The following is a 20099-nucleotide window of genomic DNA, read 5'->3' as shown; positions in this document are numbered from 1 at the left end:
AAGATGTGCAGTTGAGGTGAATTGGCCATGCTAAATTGCCCCTTAGTTTCCAAGTATGCACAGATTACGTGGTTTGGACATGCTGAATTGCCCCTTAGTATCCAAAGATTTGTAGGTTAGGTGGATTAGCCATGCTAAATTGCCCCTTAGTGTCCAAAGGTATGTGGGTTAGGTGGATTGGCCATGCAAAATTTCCTTTTGTGTCCAAAGATGTTCAGTTTATGTGGATTGGCCGTGCTAAATTACCCCTTAGTGTCCACAGAAGTATAAGTTACGTGTAGTGGACATGCAGATTTGCCCCGAAGTTTCCAAGTATGCACAGATTACGTGGTTTGGACATGCTTAATTGCCCCTTAGTGTTCAATGATTTTTAGGTTAGGTGGATTGGCCATGCTAAGAGTGTGACAGTTGGTGTCTCACTGTGGGAGTGCTGCTCGGGCTGCAGTAGAGTGTGACAGTTGGTGTCTCACTGTGGGAGTGCTGCTCGGGCTGCAGTAGAGTGTGACAGTTGGTGTCTCACTGTGGGAGTGCTGCTCGGGCTGCAGTAGAGTAATTAATTTATTTAATTATTTTTCAGTTCAATTAGTGAAAAAAATCGGAGGTTTTTTTTTCTAAACAGGAAATAGGCCCAGCAGCAGCCTGGGAAGATTTTGGAGGGTTTAAAAGTAGGCCGCACCTTTGAGCGGGCAGCGTCGTTTAGCGGGCAGTGGAGTGAGCAGGGGACAGAGTGAGAGCTAAAAGGGCTTTGGCTCACAGGGCTTCGGCGAGGAAGGTTGTTTGTTTGTTTTTCTTCGGTTACACCCCCTTTTTGTTTTATCCCCAAAACTAAAAAGGACATGGCTGGTATGAGTGGGAGGCCAGTATACTGCATTCGGTGTGGGATGTGGGAGTTCCTGGAGACAACTTGCCTCCCGGCAGTCCATATCTGTGCCAGATGTGTGGAACTGCATCTCCTGAAGGATCGTGTAAGGGAGCTGGAGCTGAGGCTCGATGAACTCAGTTTAGTTAGGGAAAATGAGAGAGTCATAGATAAAAGTTATAGTCAGGTAGTGACACCAGGGTCTCGGAAGGAAGACACGTGGGTCACGGTTAGGAGGGGTAATAGTCAGAAGGGTGATGTGCCAGAAAGCACCCCAGTGGCAGTCTCCCATAAGAGAAAGGGATGGGCAACAGATGGGAGAAGGGAAGGGAGTGAGCAGTCTGTGGAGGGATCCCCTGTGGTTGTCCCCCTCCACAATAGGTATATTGTTTTGGATTCTGTGGAGGGGGATGACCCTCCAGGGGTAAGCCACGAGGACCAGATCGCCTCCACGGGGACAGGCTCAGGGGTCCGGAAGGGAAAGAAGGGGTTTAGGAGAGCGATAGTTGTGGGGGACGCAATAGTTAGAGACACGGACAGGCGCTTCTGTGGGACTGAACGAGAATCCAGGATGGTAGTCTGCCTCCCTGGTGCCGGGGTACTGGATGTCTCCGAGAGGGTAGGAAGCATATTTAAAAAGGAAGGTAGTCAAACGGATGTGATTGTACACATTGGTGAAAATGATGTAGGTAGGAAGAGCAGGGGGGTCATACGAGAGAAATTCAGGAAGTTGGGTGCTAGGCTAAAAAGTAAGACCTCCAGTGTAGCAATCTCTGGACTGCTCCCGGTGCCTAGTGCAAGTGAGGCTCGGAACAGGGAGATTCTACAGTTGAACGCGTGGCTAAAGGACTGGTGCAAGAGGGAGGGTTTTAAATTCATAGATAACTGGGAAATCTTCAAGTCAGGATGGCAACTGTACAGAAAGGATGGGTTACACCTTAACTGGAAGGGAGCAAATATCCTGGCTGGGAGTTTTGCTCGAGTGTTTCGGCAGGATTTAAACTAGTGTGGCAGGGGGGTGGGGAACAAAACAGGAGGTCAGTAAATACTGAGGCTGGGGTCGAGCTGGGGGCCAGGGCAAGGCTAGCTAAGAAGAGGAGCACTCTGGAGGAGGAGGACCTGACTGGGCCTGGAGGTCTGGAGTGCATCTGCTTCAATGCGAGGAGTGTAACGGGTAAAACAGACGAACTTAGGGCCTTAATGCTTGTGCGGGATTTGGATGTGGTTGCGGTGACGGAAACTTGGTTAAAAGAAGGACAGGACTGGCAGCTGAATATTCCGGGGTATCAGTGTTTTAGGCGAGACAGAGGAGGGGCTAAAAAAGGTGGGGGAGTAGCGATATTAGTTAAGGAGCATATTACCGCGGTGCAGAGGGTAGACAACTTAGAGGGGTCATGTACTGAGTCGCTGTGGGTGGAACTCAGAAACAGGAAGGGTGCAGTCACTATGCTGGGGGTGTACTACAGACCACCCAACAGCCCACGGGAAGTGGAGGAAAGGATATGTCAGGAGATTCTGGATAGGTGCAGAAAACATAGGGTTGTTGTAGTGGGGGACTTTAATTTCCCTGGCACAGACTGGAAAGTGCTTAGAGCTGGGGGACCGGACGGGGAGGAATTTGTAAAATGCGTACTGGAAGGTTCTTTGGAACAGTATGTAGATAGCCCGACTAGAGAGGGGGCTATACTGGACCTAGTTCTGGGAAATGAGCCCGGTCAGGTCGTCAAAGTTTCGGTAGGGGAACATGTGGCAAATAGTGACCACAACTCTGTTAACTTTAGGATAGTAATGGACAAGGATGAGTGCTGTCCTATGGGCAGGGTGCTAAATTGGGGGAAGGCTGACTATAGCCGGATTAGGCAGGAATTGGTGGATGTTGATTGGGAGAGGATGTTCGAGGGTAAGTCCGCGTCTGGCATGTGGGAGTCTTTTAAGGAACTATTGATAAGGCTGCAGGATAGGCATGTGCCTGTAAAAAGGAAAGATAGGAAAGGTAGGATTCGAGAGCCGTGGATAACCAGGGAAATTGAGGATCTGATTAAAATGAAAAGGGAGGCGTACGTTAAGTCCAGGCAACTGAAAACAGATGGAGCTCTGGAGGAATACAGAGAGAGTAGGAAAGATCTCAAACGGGGAGTTAGAAGGGCAAAAAGAGGGCACGAGATGTTCTTGGCAGGCAGGATTAAGGAGAATCCTAAGGCATTCTATTCATACGTTAGGAACAAAAGAGTTGTCAGGGAGAAAATCGGACCTCTCAGGGACAAAGGAGGGGAATTATGCTTAGAACCCAAGGGAATAGGGGAGATCCTAAATGAATACTTTGCATCGGTATTCACGAAGGAGAGGGGCGTGTTAACCGGGAGTGTCTCGGAGGGAGGTGTTGACCCGTTAGAGAAAATCTCCATTACGAGAGAGGAAGTGTTAGGTTTTTTAGGGAACATTAAAACTGACAAAGCCCCAGGGCCTGATGGCATCTATCCTCGACTGCTCAGGGAGACGAGAGAGGAAATTGCTGGGCCTCTGACGGAAATCTTTGTCGCTTCTTTGGACACGGGTGAGGTCCCTGAGGATTGGAGGATAGCGAATGTGGTCCCGTTGTTTAAGAAGGGTAGCAGGGATAACCCAGGAAATTATAGGCCGGTGAGCTTGACGTCCCTGGTAGGGAAGTTGTTGGAGAGGATTCTTAGAGACAGGATGTATGTGCATTTAGAACGGAACAATCTCATTAGTGACAGACAGCATGGTTTTGTAAGAGGGAGGTCGTGCCTTACAAATTTGGTGGAGTTTTTTGAGGAAGTGACAAAAACGGTTGATGAAGGAAGGGCCGTGGATGTCGTCTATATGGATTTCAGTAAGGCATTTGACAAAGTCCCACATGGCAGGTTGGTTAAGAAGGTTAAGGCTCATGGGATACAAGGAGAAGTGGCTCGATGGGTGGAGAACTGGCTTGGCCATAAGAGACAGAGGGTAGTGGTCGAAGGGTCTTTTTCCGGCTGGAGGTCTGTGACCAGTGGTGTTCCGCAGGGCTCTGTACTGGGACCTCTGCTATTTGTGATATATATAAATGATTTGGAAGAAGGTGTAACTGGTGTAATCAGCAAGTTTGCGGATGACACAAAGATGGCTGGAATTGCGGATAGCGAAGAGCATTGTCGGGCAATACAGCAGGATATAGATAGGCTGGAAAATTGGGCGGAGAGGTGGCAGATGGAGTTTAATCCGGATAAATGCGAAGTGATGCATTTTGGAAGAAATAATGTAGGGAGGAGTTATGCAATAAATGGCAGAGTCATCAGAAGTATAGAAACACAGAGGGACCTAGGTGTGCAAGTCCACAAATCCTTGAAGGTGGCAACACAGGTGGAGAAGGTGGTGAAGAAGGCATATGGTATGCTTGCCTTTACAGGACGGGGTATAGAGTATAAAAGCTGGAGTCTGATGATGCAGCTGTATAGAACGCTGGTTAGGCCGCATTTGGAGTACTGCGTCCAGTTCTGGTCGCCGCACTACCAGAAGGACGTGGAGGCATTGGAGAGAGTGCAGAGAAGGTTTACCAGGATGTTGCCTGGTATGGAGGGTCTTAGCTATGAGGAGAGATTGGGTAGACTGGGGTTGTTCTCCTTGGAAAGACGGAGAATGAGGGGAGATCTAATAGAGGTATACAAGATTATGAAGGGTATAGATAGGGTGAACAGTGGGAAGCTTTTTCCCAGGTCGGAGGTGACGATCACGAGGGGTCACGGGCTGAAGCTGAGAGGGGCGAAGTATAACTCAGACATCAGAGGGACGTTTTTTACACAGAGGGTGGTGGGGGCCTGGAATGCGCTGCCAAGTAGGGTGGTGGAGGCAGGCACGCTGACATCGTTTAAGACTTACCTGGATAGTCACATGAGCAGCCTGGGAATGGAGGGATACAAACGATTGGTCTAGTTGGACCAAGGAGCGGCACAGGCTTGGAGGGCCGAAGGCCTGTTTCCTGTGCTGTACTGTTCTTTATTCTTTGAAGGGGGGGAGGTTTAACACAGATATCAGAAGGACATATTTCACACAGAGGGTCGTGGGGGCCTGGAATGTGTTGCCGGGCAAGGTGGTGGAGGCGGACACACTGGGAACGTTTAAGACTTCTCTAGACAGCTATATGACCGGAGTGGGAATGGAGGGATACAAAAGAGTGGTCTAGTTTGGACCAGGGAGCGGCGCGGGCTAATTGTTCCTTGTTTCTCGTTTCAAGGCTTCATTCTATGATCATCTTGCTGGTGCCAGTACAGAGCGAGACTGCGGATAGTTGGGAACCTGTCTCGGGGGCAGGGAATTCATATGGTGTTCATGGAAGTGGAAATGACTAGGGTGGGAAGCATTTTCCGATCAGGGCCATTGTGATCTCCTGGACTCGTTTCGATCGCCTCAGGGGGTCGGAGAGGAATTTCCTAGATTTTTTTTTTCCCCATATTGGCCCTGGGGTTTTTCACTCTGGGTTTTCGCCTCTCCCTGGGGATCACATGGTCTGGAATAGGGGGGTGGGGGTGAGTTAATAGGTTGTAATGAACAAAGCATCGTAGCTGTCAGGGACAGCTCGGTGGATAGGATATTGGTATGTAGATAGGCTGGAAAATTGGGCGGGGATCCTGGATTCAGGATTCAATCCTGGACCGGGGAGCGGCGCGGGCTTGGAGGGCCGAAGGGCCTGTTCCTGTGCTGTATTGTTCTTTGTTCTTTGTTCTTTGTTCTTTGTTCTAAGTTGTCCCTTAGTGTCCAAAGATGTGCAGGTTGGGTGGATTGGCCATGCTAAATTGCCCTTCGTGTCCAAAGATGTGCAAGTTAGGGGGATTAGCCATGGTAAATTGCCCCTCAGTGTCCAAAGATGTGCAAGGTAGTTGTTTTGGCCACACGAAATTGCCCCTTAGAGTCCAAAGGTGTGCAGGTTAGGTGAATTTGCCAGGCTAAATTGCCGCTTAGTTCCCAAGATGTGTAGCTTATGTGAATTCGTCATACTAAACTGCCCCTTAGTGTCCAATGATTTGCAGGTTAGGTGGATAGTCCATGCTAAATTGCCCCATAGTGTCCGAAGATGGCGGCACGGTGGCACTGTAGCTGGCACTGCAGTCTCACAGCACCAGGGACCTGGGTAAATTCCGGGCTCAGGTGACTATGTGTGTCTAGCTTGGACGTTCTCCCTATGCTTGCGTGGGTTTCCTCTGGGTGCTCCGGTTTCCTCCAACCTTCCAAAGATGTGCGGGTTAGGTGAGTTAGCCATGCTAAACTGACCCTAGTGTCAAGCGATTCGCAGGGTAAATACATGGGGCTACAGGAATAGGGCCTGGTGGGGATTGTGGTCAGTGCAGACTTGATGGGCCGAATGGCCTCATTCTGGACTGTAGGAATTCTGTGATTCTATGGTGTATTGGTTATGTCGATTGGCCATACTAAATTGCCCCTTATTGTCCAAGATGTGCAGGTTGGGTGGAGTGGCCATGCTAAATGCCCCGTAGTGTCCAAAGATGTGCATGTTAGGTGGATTGGTCATTCTTAATTGCCCATTATTATCCAAAGATGTGTAGGTTTGATGGATTAGCCATGCCAAATTGCCCCTTTGTGTTCAAAGATGTGCAGATTAGGTGGATTGGCCACGCTAAATTACCCCTCAGTGTCCAAAGATATGTGGCTTAAGTCGTTCTCTCATGCTAAATTGTCCTTCTGTGCCCAAAATGTGCAGGTTAGGTGGAGTGACCATTCTAAATTGACCCTGAGTGTCAAAGGTTCGACAGGTTAGGTACTTTAACCATGCTTAATTGCCCCATAGCATCAAACTATGTGTGGGTTAGGAAGATTGGCCTTGCAATTTGGGCCTTTGTGTCCTGAGAAGTGTAGGTTGGGTGGATTGGCCATGCTAAATTGCACCTTAGTGTTCCAAGATGTGTGGGTTCGGTGGATTGGTCATGCTAGATTGCCCTCAGTGTGCAGGTTAGGTGGATTGACCATGCTAAATTGCCCTACGTGTCCAAAGATGTGCAAGTTAGGAGGATTAGCCATGCTAAATTGCCCCTAAGTGTCCAAAGATGTATAGGTTATATACATTGGCCTTGTTAAATTGCCCCTTAGTGACCAAAGATGTCCAGGCTAGGTGAATTGGCCATGCTAAATTGATACATATTGTCCAAGATGTTAGGTGGATTGGCCCTGCTAAATTGCCCTTTCGTGTCAAAAGATGTGAGGGTTAGGAGATATGCCATGCAAAATTGCGCCTTAGTGTCGAGAGATGTGCAGGTTAAGTTCATTGCCATGCTAAATTGCCCCTTAATGTCCAAAGACGTGCAGGCTATGTGGATTGGCCATGTTAAATTGCCCCTTATTTGTCCACAGATGTGTAGGTTAGGTGGATTAGCCATGCTAAACTGTCCCTTAGGTCCATTGATGTGCAGTTTAGATGGCTTGGCCATGCTAAATTGCTCTTCGTGTCCAAAGAGGTGCCAGCTAGGAGCATTAGCCATGGTAAATTGCCCCTTAGTGTACACTAGATGTGCAAGTTAGGTGGATCGGCCATGCTAAGTTGCCCCTTAGTGTCCAAAGGTCTGCAGGTTGGGTGGATTGGCCACGCTGATTGCTCCTTAGTGTCCAAAGATGTGCAGGTTAGGTGAACTTGCCACGCTAAATTGCCCCTCAGTGACCAAGATGTGTAGCTTATGTGAATTTGTCATACTAAGTTGCCGCTTAGTATCGAATGATTTGCAGGTTAGGTTGATAGTCCATGCCAAAATGCCCCATAGTATCCAAAGATGGCGGCACGGTGGCACTGTAGTTAGCACTGCTGTCTCACAGAGGCAGGGACCCTGTTAAATTCCGGGCTCGGGCGACTATCTGTGTGGAGTTTGAATATTCTCCCCGTGCCTGCGTGAGTTTCCTCTGGGTGCTCCGGTTTCCTCCAACCGTCCAAAGATGTGCGGGTTAGGTGAGTTAGCCATGCTAAACTGACCCTAGTGTCAAGCGATTAGCAGGGTAAATACGTGGGGTTACGGGAATGGAGCCTGGGTCGGATCGTGGTCGGTGCAGACTCAATGGGCTGAATGGCTTCATTCTGCACTGTAGGAATTCTATGATTTTTTGATGTGTATGTTAGATCGATTGGCCATACTAAATTGCCGCTTATTGTCCAAGATGTGCACGTTGGATGGATTGGCCATGCTAAATTTCCCTGTAGTGTCCAAAGATGTGCATGTCAGATGGATTGGTCATTATAAATTGTCCGTTATTGTCCAAAGATGTGCAGGTTAGGTGGATTGGCCATGCTAAAATACCTCTTAGTGTCCAAAGAAGTGTCCATTAGGTGAAGTGGACATGCTAAATTGCCCCTCAGTGTTCAAAGTTGTGTAGGTTAGGTGGATTAGCCATGCTATATTCCCCGTTAGTGTCCGAAGGTGTGGGTTAGATGGTTTTCTCATGTTAAATTGTCCTTTTGTGTCCAAAGATGGTCAGTTTATGTAGAATCGCCATGCCAAATAACCCTCAAGTATCCAAAGAAGTGTATGTTAGGTGAAGTGGACATACTAAATTTCCCCTTAGTGTCCAAAGGTGTGAAGGTTAGATGAATTGGCCATGTTAAATTGCCCCTTAGTATCAAAAGATGTGTGGGTTAGGAGGATTGGCTTTTCAATGTGTCCCTTTGTGTCCACAGAAGTGTAGGTTGGGTGGATTGGCCATGCTAAGTTGCACCTTAGTGTCCAAAGATATGTGGCTTCAGTGGATTGATCATGCTAGATTGCCCTCAGTGTGCAGGTTGGGTGGATTGGCCATTCTAAATTGCCCCTTATTTGTCCACAGATACGTAGGTTAGGTGGATTGGCCATGTAAATTGCACCTAAGTATCCAAAGATGTGCAGGTTAAGTAAATTGGCCATGTTAAATTGCCCATTAGTGTCTAAAGATGTGTACATTACGTGCCAAGCTAAATTGATACATATTATCCAAGATGCGCAGGGTCAGTAGATTGGCCATGCTAAATTGCCCTTTAGTATCGAAAGATGTGAGGGTTAGGTGATATGGCCATGCAAAATTGCACCTTCATGTCCAGAGATGTGCAGGTTATCTACTGACATGCTAAATTACTCCTTAATGTTCAAAGATGTGCAGGTTATGCGGATTGGCCATGTTAAATTGCCCCTTATTTGTCCACAGATAGGTTGGTTAGATGGAATGGCCATGCTAAATTGCCCCTTAGTGTCCATTGATGTGCACTTCAGATGGATTGGCCATGCTAAATTGCCGTTCGTGTCTAAAAATGTGCAAGTTAGGAGGATTCGCCATGGTAAATTGGTCCCTATTGTCCAAAGATGTGTAGGTTAGGTGGATTGTCCATGCTAAGTTGCCCCTTATTGTTCAAGTATGCACAGGTGAGGCAGTTTCCCCTAACCTTCGTGTCCAAAGATGTATAGATTAAGTGAATTGGCCAGGCTAAACTGCCATTAGGACTCTATTTTACCATTTTGATTCAAAGTGTTGGGCGGAGTTGAAACCGGGAGTCTTTCAGATCCGACCTTTGGACCCGTTCTCAGGCGTCCCCATACACGCTCTGCCTGCAAAAATATCAGCAATTCCGAATTGTGCTGCTCAAGCCTGTGGGCGGCCTTTAATGCGCCCAACATCCTGCGGCTCCGATGGGCACCTCCAACCATGCATGCACAGAAAAAAAATGCGAGAACGCAGCTCACCTGCCACATCGCTCCCGGGCTGGATAATGGCTTCCCCTGGCCACCACAGGCATTGTCCCACCCCCACAACATTACTGACCCCCTTATACCTCCGCCACCCAGACCGATTGCGGACCCCTACTCCCCCTTCCCCCTCACTGATCACAGGCAGAGTGGCAGCGGACCCGCACTCCCCCCCTCCGATCTCAAGCAGTGCCGCCAGATGCTACACACCTACCTCCTCAATAGCTGGAGCGCCCGAATCTGACTTTTGGTAGAGCATGTCTGTTTCGCGCCAAATCTGGATGGGCGAACGCCGTGGGTAAGGGGGAAGTGCCGGTAAGTTTGGGCATGCAGCTCCTTAAGTCAATTTAAATGCATGCAAATGCAGAGCCAATGACCACATTCGGGACCGCCTTTTTGGGCGCGGTTCTGATCGTGGCCATTTTCGGGCCTTGGTAAAGAGAAACAGTTGTGGAGGCAGTCGCAGATTACGCTACTTGCCTCATGCCGAACTTTACCAACTTTTCGCCCCCGAAAATGGGTACAACTTGGTCTTAAAATCGGGCCCTTCGTGTCCAAAGATAGGTAGGTTAGGTGGATTGGCCATGCTAACTTAGACGTTAGTATCCAAAATGTGCACATGAGGTGGATTCGCCATTCTAAATTGCCCCTTAGTGTCCAAAGCCGTGAAGGTTAGGTGGATTGGCCGTGCTAAATTGCTACTTAATGTCCAAATATATGCAGGTTAGGTCATTTGGCCATGCTAAATTGTCCCTCAGTGTCCAAAGATGTGCAGGTTAGGTAAATTGGCCATGCTAAATTGCCCCTTCGTGTCCGAAGATGGGCAGGTGAGGTTGATTGGCCATACTAAATTGCCCACTGTATGTCCAAGATGTGCAGGTTAGGTGGATTCACCTTTCTAAATTGCTCCTTAGAGGCCAAAGATATGCTGGTTAGGTGGGATGTACATTCTAAATTGCCCCTTAGTGCCCAAAGATGTGCAGGTTAGGTGGATTGGCCATGCTCAATTGTACCTTAGTGTCTAAGGATGTATTGATTATCTGAACGTGGTCAAAAATTATGGACATATTCAGCATTAACAGGAAGTTAAAAAAAAGCCATCAAAACATATTGTTGCTGAGCCTGAAGCACGCTGGGAAAGCATCCATTCCTGCTCTCTTTGATGGATGTTGTAAAGTATAACCAGCTCAGTCTACCACCCCCACTTCTTCCACTAGCCATGTACTGTCATCCCCTTAAAATCATTACTCAATTCTTTTCTCAGCCTCACTATTTAAACTATTTTTAATCAGCCTTGAATGCTATTTGCTTGCTGCATTAAATAGAACACCCTCATGTCCCCTTTGGAACTTTAGCCAATTACATTAATCGGGTGGCACAGTGTCACCGTGGCGCAGTGGTTAGCACTGTTGCCCTACAACGCCAGGGGCCCAGGTTTGATTCCTGGCTTGGGTTAATATCTGTGCGGAATATGCACGTTCTCCCCATGTCAGCATGGGTTTCCTCCGGGTGCTCCTGTTTCATCGGTTTTTAAAACCATTCATGGGACATGATTGTCGCTGGCTGGCCAGCATTTAATGCCCATCCCAAGGTCTCCTTGAGAAGGTGGTGGTGAGCTGCCTTCTTGAATCGCTGTGGGTGGGTTGACCCACAATGCCGTTAGGCAGGAAATTCCGGGTTTTTGACCCAGCGACCGCGAAGGAACGGCCGATATATTTGAAAGTCAGGATGTTGGTGGCTTGTCGCAGAACTTGCAGATGGTGGTATTCCCAAGCATCTGCTGCCCATGTCCTTATGGACAGAAGTGGTCGTGCGTTTGGATTGTGCTGTCTCGGGATCTTTGGTCAATTGCTGCAGTGCATCTTGGAGATAGTGCACACTGCTGCTACTGAGCGTCGGTGGTGGAGGGATTGAATGTTTGTAGATTTGGTGCCAGTCAAGTGGGTCTGCTTTGACCTGAATGGTGTCGAGCTTCTTGTGTGTTGTTGGAGCTGCACCCATCCAGGCAAGTGCAGTGTATTCCATCACACTCCTGACTTGTCCCTAGAAGATGGTGGACAGGCTTTGGGGAGTCAGTAAGAAAATAAGAACGTAAGAACTTAAGAAATAGGAGCAGGAGTAGGCCATCTAGCCCCTCGAGCCTGCCCCGCCATTCAATACGATCATGGCTGATCTGAAGTGGATGAGTTCCACTTACCCGCCTGATCCCTATAACTCCTAATTCCCTTACCGATCAGGAATCCATCTATCCGTGATTTAAACACATTCAACGAGGTAGCATCCACCACTTCATTGGGCAGAGAATTCCAGAGATTCACCACCCTCTAAGAGAAGATGTTCCTCCTCAACTCTGTCCTAAACTGACCCCCCTTTATTTTGAGGCTGTGGCCTCTAGTTCTCGCTTCCTTTCTAAGTGGAAAGAATCTCTCCACCTCTACCCTATCCAGCCCCTTCATATCTTATAAGATCCCCCCTCAGCCTTCTAAATTCCAACGCGTACAAACCCAATCTGCTCAGTCTCTCCTCATAATCAACACCCCTCATCTCTGGTATCAACCTGGTGAACCTTCTCTGCACTCCCTCCAAGGCCAATATATCCTTCCGCAAATAAGGGGACAAATACTGCACACAGTATTCCAGCTGCGGCCTCACCAATGCTCTTTACAGATGCAGCAAGACATCTCTGCTTTTATATTCTATCCCCCTTGCGATATAGGCCAACATCCCATTTGCCTTCTTGATCACCTGTTGCACCTGCAGACTGGGTTTTTGCGTCTCATGCACAAGGACCCCCAGGTCCCTTTGCACAGTAGCATGTTGCAATTTTTTTCCATTTAGGTAATAATCCAATTTGCTATTATTTCCTCCAAAGTGAATAACCTCGCATTTGTCAACGTTATACTCCATCTGCCAGACCCTCGCCCACTCACTCAGCCTGTCCAAATCTCTCTGCAGACCTTCTACGCCCTCGACACAATTCACTTTTCCGCTTATCTTTGTGTCGTCTGCAAACTTTGCTACCCTACACTTAGTCCCCTCCTCCAGATCGTCTATATAAATGGTAAATAGTTGAGGCCCCGGTACCGATCCCTGCGGCACACCACTAGTTACCATCTGCCAACCAGAAAAGCATCCATTTGTTCCGACTCTCTGCTTCGTGTCGCATAGTCAATCCCCAATCCACGCTAACACCCTACCCCCAACTCCGTGTGACCCAATCTTCTTCAGCAACCTTTTGTGAGGCACCTTATCAAACGCCTTTCATCAAAGTCAGTAGGTGAGTTACTCACTGCAGTAACCTAGCCTCTGACCTGCTCTTCTAGCCACTATGTTTATGTGGCGAGTCCAGTTGACTCTCTGGTCAATGGTAACCCCAAGGTTGGAAGATAATCAATCACAGAACAACATAGTACACTAGTAAATGTAACCAATGGTATCATTGAATCATACAACGCAGAGGAGGCCCTCCGGCCCATTGAGTCTGTACCAACACGCAAGAAACTCTTGACCTACCGAATCCCATTTACCAGCACTTAGCCCATAGCTGTGATCTGCCAAATGTTCATCCAGGTACTTTTTAAAGGATGCGGGGCAACTAAGATTTTGCGTTTTTTATTAGTGTCACAAGTAGGCTTGCATTATCACTGCAAAGAAGTTACCCTGAAAATCCCTTCTTCACTACACTCCGGCGCAAGTTCGGATACACTGAGGGAGAATTGAGCATGGCCAATGCATCTAACCAGCACATCTTTTAGACTGTGGTAGGAAACCAGAGCAAATGGAGGAAACCCACGCACATACTGGGAAAATGTGCAAACTCCACAAAGACAGTGACTCAAGCTGGGAGTCGAACCCGGGTCCCTGGCTCTGTGAGGCAGCATTGCTAATCACTGTGTCACCATGCCGCCCCATACCTCCCGGCTTCCACCACCCTCCCAGGCCGCACATTCCAGACCATCACCACCCCTCTGGGTAAAAAAGATTTTCCTCACATCCACCCGACACCTCCTGCCCCTCCCTTTGAACCTACGTCCCCTCGTGACTGACCCTTCAACTCAGGGGAGCTGCTGCTCCTTATCCACTTTGCCCATGTCCCTCATAATCTTGTAACGACACAAAGAGTTTATCCAAGTTATCGCTCGACAAACGTGACTTAACTGATGCACTAACAGCAAGCTGAGAAATTTTAATAGCAACCATGCAATTGAACATACATTGCAACATAATACTGTGAGTTACCTGGTTTACCAACTGCATCCAGCTCTGATACATTGAAATATGAGTTACAGACGTAACAGGGGAGAAGTGTCACTTACAAGGAACACCGAAAGCAGCCAGGAGAGGATAGTATATTTTTTGTACGTCCACGAAAGCAAAACGTATCTTCAGCAGAGTCAAGAAGGACCACCCGGAGCTTGGGTTCTGCATGGAACTCATTGATCTGTGATACTCCAGCATTTTGCTTCGAGCCTCCATCCACTTCCCACGAGGAGCACGCAATCCGCAGGCAGAGCGAGATGGAAGCTCCCAGATATATCAAACTGCAAACCCTCTGGTGAGTCAGTGAGGCTCCATGGGGGTTGCATTAATTACAGCCACTGAACAAACAGTTACTGGCTTGTTACTGCGACACATTCTTGTCATGGAACAAAGCAGAATTATGGCATGTTGTGTTCAAATTCAGTTCAAACCATGAAGAGTTCGGCAATCTATTAGAATGAATTGTTCATAGAATCCCTACAGTTCAGAAAGGGAAAACCAAATTGGAAATGAATTGTGTCCTTGAACACAGCTGTGAAATGAGCGGAGGCTGCATTATTTAGTGTTATTTCTGGGAGGCAGTGTAAAGATCTGCGCTGGAATTCACCCGCCCCGCCCGCCATGGATTCAGAGCGGGCGAGGGATGGACAGTGGAAACGTCCGTTGACCTCGGCGGGAGTTTCTGTTCTTGGGGCGAGCGAGGCCGTAAAATCCCACCCAGATTTGTTTTGAAGTTTATTTATTAGTGTCACAGTAGGCTTACATAAACACTGCCATGAAATTACTGTGATAATCCCCGAGTCGCCACACGCTGGCACCTGTTCGGGTAACAATGAGGGAGAATTTAGAATGGCAAATGCACCTAACCAGCATGTCTTTCGGACTGCGGGAGGAAACCAGAGCACCCGGAGGAAACGAAAGCAGACATGGGGTGAAGGTGCAAACTCCACACACACAGTGACACAAACCGGGCATCGAACCCTGTCTCTGTGAGGCAGAATTCCGAAGAAGCTTTGGCAGAGGCTCTGCTAACTTTCCCCGGCATTCCGTTGAGTTTTCCCAGATTACCCTGTCAATAGTGAAACGGGGAGAGACTCTCCTGACTTTCTACTTGAGCCTGAACCACAGTTCCAGTACTGTGCTAGGCTGGTGATACCACACAATCCCGACAGTGCAGAGAGAGAGGCCATTCAGCCCATCGAGTCTGCACCGACTCTCCGAAAGAGCCTTAATCGGCGCACCGTCTATTGCTGTGCATTTAGCATGATTAATCCACCTCATCTGCGCATCCTTGGACAGCAAGGTGGAATTTAGTATGACCAATCCACCTAACCTCGACACCTTGGACACTAATGGGTAATTTAGCATGACCAATCCACCTAACCTACACACCTTGGGCATTAATGGGCAATTTAGCATGGTCAATCCATTTAACCTGCACATCTTTGGACAGGTATTTTACAACCTCGCTTGGGCGAGTCTTGTAAAATCCCGCCCGAGGCCAAAGGAGAATTCCTTCCTGCAAGCCTCATCTACCCCAATTCCAGGGCAGGCAAGGCGGTAAAATTCCAGCCTGGCCAATTCACCAGACCTGCACATCTTGGCACACTAAGGGGCAGTTTCACATGACCAATCCACTAGCCTGCAATCTTTGGACACTGAGGGGCAATTTAGAACATAGAAAATAGAACGGTACAGCACAGAACAGGCCCTTCGGCCCACGATGTTGTGCCGAGCTTTATCTGAAACTAAGATCAAGCTATCCCACTCCCTTTCATCCTGGTGTGCTCCATGTGTCTATCCAATAACTGCTTAAATGTTCCTAAAGTGTCTGAGTCCACTATCACTGCAGGCGGTCCATTCCACACCGCAACCACTCTCTGAGTAAAGAACCTACCTCGGACATCCTTCCCATATGGGGCACTTGCCTTTATCAATCGAGGCAGAGATTACAAAAACAAGGAAGTCATGTTGGAGCTGTTTCGAGCTTTGGTGAGGCCACAGCTGCAGTTCTGGTCGCCACATTGTAGGAAGTACGTGATTGCACTGGACGGGGTGCAGAGGAGATTCACCAGGATGCTGCCTGGGATGGAACATTTAAATTATGAGGAGAGGTTGGATAGGCTTGGGTTGTTTTCGTTGGAACAGTGACGACTGAGGGGCGACATGATCGAGGTGTACAAGATTATGAGGGACATGGACAGAGTGGTTAAGGAGCAGCTGTTCCCGTTGGTTAAGGAGCAGCTGTTCCCGTTAGTTTAAGGATCAATCATGAGGGGCCATAGGTTCAAGGTGAGAGGCAGTGAGGATAAAACTTTTTACCCAAGGGTGCTGAGGGTTTGGAATGCGCTGCCTGGGAGGGTGGTGGAGGCGGGTTGCCTCACATCCTTGAAAAAGTACCTGGATGAGCACTTGGCACAGCATAACATTCCGGGCTATGGGCCAGGTGCTGGCAGATGGAATTAGGTGGGAGTTCAGGTGTTTCCAATGTGTCAGTGCAGATCCAATGGACTGAAGGGCCTCTTCTGCACTCCATGATTCTAAGTTTGAGAATGAGAATATAATCTAGCTCTGCAGAGAACAGCAGCAAACTCAAAGATGGTCACAGGAAGAGCTCAGGCAGTAAAAGTCGAAATTTCGGAACACGTTTGCTTCAGAGCAAACACACATGGCCTTGTTGTGATAGAGGGTGAACATCTTGTAATCCGAGGAACATAGGAATTAGGAGCAGACGGGGGCAAAAAAATCAGCCCTTCGAGCTTTCTCCGTCATTCAATCAGATCATGGCTGTTCTCTCCCTGGTCTCAAATCCACCTCCCACCTGTTCCCGTATCCCCTTGTCCCTTTTTTATTAGAAATACATCTATCTCCTTCTTGAAACCATTCAATGATTCAGACTCCACTGCGCTATGGGGCAGCGAGTTCCACAAATTCATCTCCCCCTGTGAGAAGTAGTTCCTCCTCATCTCAGTTTTAAATCTATCGCCTCTCAACCTTTACCTGTGACCTCTTGTTCTAGATTGCTTCATAAGAGGAAACATTTGGTCTACATTTACTCTATCAATCTCTTTTAGTGTTTTACATACCTCGATCAGATCCGCTCTCATCCTCCGAAACTCCAGCGCCTACAAGCCCTAACAGTTTAATCTCTCCTCATACGTCATTCCTTTCATCCCTGGAATCAATCTGGTGAACCTCCTCTGAACTGTCGACAATGCCACCACATCTTTCCTCCAATAAGGAGATCAATACTGGGCACAATACTCCAGATGTGTTCTCAACAATAACACTTATCTCCTTTTATACTCCAGTCCCTTTGCAATAAATGTCAACATCCCATTTACCTTTTTAATTACAGGCTGCACCTGCATCCCGACTTTTCTGCGATTCATGAACGTTCCTCAGACCTGAGGGGGAATTTCCTCCCTGTGAGGGTATTGAATCTGTGGAATATCGTCCCTCTGTCCGTCCCTCCGTCCCTCTTTCCATCCGTCGGTCCCTCTCTCCATCCGTCTGTCCCTCTGTCCATCCGTCCATCCCTCTGTCCGTCCGTCCATCCCTCGGTCCATCCAATCCATCTAATCCATCCAACACATCCATTCCATCCATTCATCCATCCATCCCAGGCTTCGTAGAAGCTGAGGTATAAAAGTATAGTCTGATGGAGCAAGAGTTAGGGTTGAAGAAAGTGAAACTTACTGTCTGCTTAATAGAAGAAAATACTCCATACAGAAGAATTGCTAACATCAGAAAACCTCAGGCCTCCAGGGCTCAGAAGAATCCCTGTGAGCTGAAATGGCAGAAGCCATTGGCAGACGTAGGGCTCAGGAGAAGCCCTGGAACAGCCCGGAGAGACACTCTAACATTTGGAATTAAATCATTGAAAGGTCACAGACGGGTGAAAGATAACACTGAGGCAACATGGAATCTTGAGAGTTCTGTTTTAGATGACAATACCTTTGGTGGGTAACATAGCCTCGAATGTTACAAATTAATTAATGTGATCAGCATTGTCCATTCTTTGATTGGCAGCAATTCAATCTCAGTAATAAATATATTCCACAACCTCAATTAACAGAGGGTTGGAGTTTAAGAGCCGTGGGGTTATGCTGCAACTGTACAGAACCTTGGTGAGACCACATTTGGAATATTGTGTGCAGTTCTGGTCACCTCACAATAAGAAGGACGTGGAAGCGCTGGAAAGAGTGCAGAGGAGATTTACCAGGATGCTGCCTGGTTTGGAGGGTAGGTCTTATGAGGAAAGGTTGAGGGAGCTAGGGCTGTTCTCTCTGGAGCGGAGGAGGTTGAGGGGAGACTTAATAGAGGTTTATAAAATGATGAAGGGGATAGATGGAGTGAACGTTCAAAGACTATTTCCTTGGGTGGATGGAGCTATTGCAAGGGGGCATAACTATAGGGTTCGTGGTGGGAGATATAGGAAGGATATCAGAGGTAGGTTCTTTACGCAGAGAGTGGTTGGGGTGTGGAATGGACTGCCTGCAGTGATAGTGGAGTCAGACACTTTAGGAACATTTAAGCGGTTATTGGATAGGCACATGGAGCACACCAGGATGATAGGGAGTTGGATAGCTTGATCTTGGTTTCAGACAAAGCTCGGCACAACATTGTGGGCCGAAGGGCCTGTTCTGTGCTGTACTGTTCTATGTTCTATTTGAAATTCCTGATACATTTTCAGCGTGAAGTAATGTGTCCCTTCGCTCTGCAGGTAATCTCTGTGTTAACTCCGTGATGATACATTCCCAAAGACATTCATATGTACCCTCTGATATCCCCTCTGGGATACTGACATTGCAAAATCGCTCATCTTCGAGATTCTTCTAATTAACAAACACGTGACGACATTGATTGAGGTTGTGTAATATATTTATTACTGAGATTGAATTGCTGCCAATCAAAGAATGGACAATGCTGATCACATTCATTAATTTGTAACATTCGAGGCTATGTTACCCACCAAAGGTATTGTCATCTAAAACACAACTCTCAAGATCCCATGTTGCCTCAGTGTTATCTTTCACCCGTCTGTGACCTTTCAATGATTCAATTCCAAATGTTAGAGTGTCTCTCCGGGCTGTTCCACTCTCTCCTGCGATATTGTTACCCTCTTCAACTCTGGGAATACACTGAATCCATTCAGGTCCTATAATTGTGACTCCAATTTCAGATTTAATCTGCAGTAAATTCAAAAACGTGGACCACAGCAACTGAATCTATCCCCTCCAGTTCCATGTTTCCCAGCAGCCCAGATGAGATGTCCCGAACCGGAGCACCAGTCAGGCAACACAGCCTTCGAGAATCTCAATCCTGGCCACAGAGAAAAGTGTCTGTTCCCCTGACAAACTATCCCCATTTTTAACTATATTTCCCTTTTCTCCTCCCTCTTGAATGGCTCCCTGATCCCCCGTGCTATTGTTCAGTTCCTCAGCCTCCTTGTCGCTCCCGCCCACGTCCGCACAGGGAGCCAGTGTCACAAACCTGTTTGTTTAATCATTCGAAGGACATGGGCGTCCCTGACTGACCAGCATTTACTGCCTGTCCCTAGTTGACCTTGGAGAGCAGTTGAGAGTTAAACACATTGCTGTGGCTCTGGAGCCACATGTAGGCCAGACCTGATAAGGACGGCAGGTTTCTTTCCCTAATCGACGTTAGTGAACCAGATGGGGTTTTCCGACAATGGAGAATGGTTTGAAAGTCATCAGTAGATTTTTGACTCCAGATATTTTTTAGTGAATTCAAATTCGACCAGCTGCTGTGACCGGATTCGAACACGGATCTCCAGAACAGTAACAATATTGGGAGCCCTTCCTGAAGCTATCACGTCAGCAGGAGCTGCTCAGAAAATTCCCTGAGTGTTCCTTCCAAGGCCTTACTCACCTTACGGCTGCTTCCGTTGGCCCCACGTCACTTTCTGAACTGTAATGTCTGGGGGACACCTACCCGCACTGGACCTGGCCGTAAGGGACCGGGCAGTAAGGGACACAAGACAAAGCAATACCTCTCCACCCACTTCCCTGAACTCCCACACTTACCCCAACTCTCAGTGCTTCACTCTCTGCAGCTTGCACTCTGTGGAGCTCCCTGAGTGGGCACATTTCACAGTCCTCAGTTTGGTAGTTTATATTTGCCCGTGTCCAACTCATGAACCTGATTGAAGTCACTGCACCCCCTCCCCCTCTAGGTCTGAGTAACCGCCGAGGGTTGACCACCTTGGAAGCCTTTTTTGGAGTTTCAATGCTGGGTCCGGTTCCTGCTGC

This window comes from Mustelus asterias, chromosome 31 (assembly GCF_964213995.1).
Source record: "Mustelus asterias chromosome 31, sMusAst1.hap1.1, whole genome shotgun sequence".
Taxonomy (NCBI): Eukaryota; Metazoa; Chordata; class Chondrichthyes; order Carcharhiniformes; family Triakidae; genus Mustelus; species Mustelus asterias.
This window is presented reverse-complemented; position numbering follows the sequence as displayed.